The sequence below is a fragment of the Epinephelus lanceolatus genome, chromosome 7 (assembly GCF_041903045.1).
Source record: "Epinephelus lanceolatus isolate andai-2023 chromosome 7, ASM4190304v1, whole genome shotgun sequence".
Taxonomy (NCBI): Eukaryota; Metazoa; Chordata; class Actinopteri; order Perciformes; family Serranidae; genus Epinephelus; species Epinephelus lanceolatus.
Window position 1 is genome coordinate 22,632,797 of NC_135740.1, and position 1,327 is coordinate 22,634,123.

At 47.2% G+C, this 1,327-nt stretch overlaps 1 pseudogene; it reads left to right on the plus strand.

Annotated features, from left to right (window-relative positions):
• The first annotated feature begins 333 nt into the window (after nt 1–333).
• Nucleotides 334–1,062, plus strand: LOC117260825 (large ribosomal subunit protein eL6 pseudogene; annotated as a pseudogene).
• The last annotated feature ends 265 nt before the right edge of the window (nt 1,063–1,327 follow it).

The window sequence follows — 1,327 nt, forward strand, 5'->3', positions numbered from 1 at the left end:
GATTTAAGAAGAGAGCTGAGTCAAGAAACCTACAGCCACGAGAGTAACGGCTGAAAGGGCAGACAGGAGAGACAAGAAGAGGTGGTTTATTTAAATACTCACAGGATAATGTCGGTGTTATTTCCTTAAGTATGAGCCAGTGTGGTCCATGTTGGCCTCTGCTTTAATGTCTCACCTTTTAGTGTGTGCACAGCCATCACAGCTGGGCTCACTTTGCTCGCTACGAAAGACACATAGGCCTACCACCGCTCTGGTTTGAATTTTAGACAGGTACCTTTAACAGGGACAGGAAGTCAACTGCAGACAAGGGGCTGCCCTAATTTGTTGATAACACGATTAGATTTTTTTTTTTTTTTTCATAGCAAAGATGGCAGAGGGCAACAAGAAGTCAGCCAAGAAGAAGAAGCACGGGAGCCGGAACCCAGCCCTGGCCAAGGGCATCGGCCGCTACTCCCGGTCTGCCATGTTCACCCGCAGGGCCATGTACAAGAGGAAGACACTGAGACCACTGAGACCAAGGTGGAGAAAAAGCTGAAGGCAAAGCCCCGGGCAACTGTTGTCAAGACAGTTGGAGGAGACAAAAATGGAGGCTCTCGTGTTGTCAAGCTGCGCAAGATGCCACGCTACTACCCCACAGAGAATGTTCCCCGTAAGCTGAAGAGCCACGGGAAGAAGCCTTTCAGCCAGCACAAGAGGAAGCTGCGTAGCTCCATCACCCCAGGAACTGTCCTCATTCTGCTCACTGGTCGCCACCGTGGAAAGCGCGTGGTGTTCCTGAAGCAGCTCTCAAGTGGTCTCCTGCTTGTCACTGGCCCTCTTGCCGTGAACAGAATACCCCTGCGCAGGGCTCACCAGAAGTTCTGCATTGCCACCAACACCAAAATCGACATCTCTGGCATGAAGATCCCCAAAACTCTCAATGATGCCTACTTCAAGAAGAAGAAGCTGAGGAGGCCCCGTCACCAGGAGGGAGAGATCTTTGACACTGAGAAAGAGAAGTACCAGCTGACAGAGCAAAGAAATCAGCAAAGCTATCAGCAATGGTGACTGAGCCTATGGCCCACTGATGAATACACTGCAATATTTATATGTCTATATGTATTTCTATATATATTTTTTTCAACAGTGGATCAGTTTGAAAAATTGCAGTAAGTAATACGACAAGAAGAAATAGCCTCACTGTGCCCTGCAGGAAATTTTAGGTAAGCTATTGAATACAGGAATTTTACTTGTAGCCTGTTTCTGTGTTGTCGTAACCTTTCCTAAAAAACAAGAAAATAAAAATTTACTTTCCCCACCACTGGCCACCTTACAGTTTTGTTATACT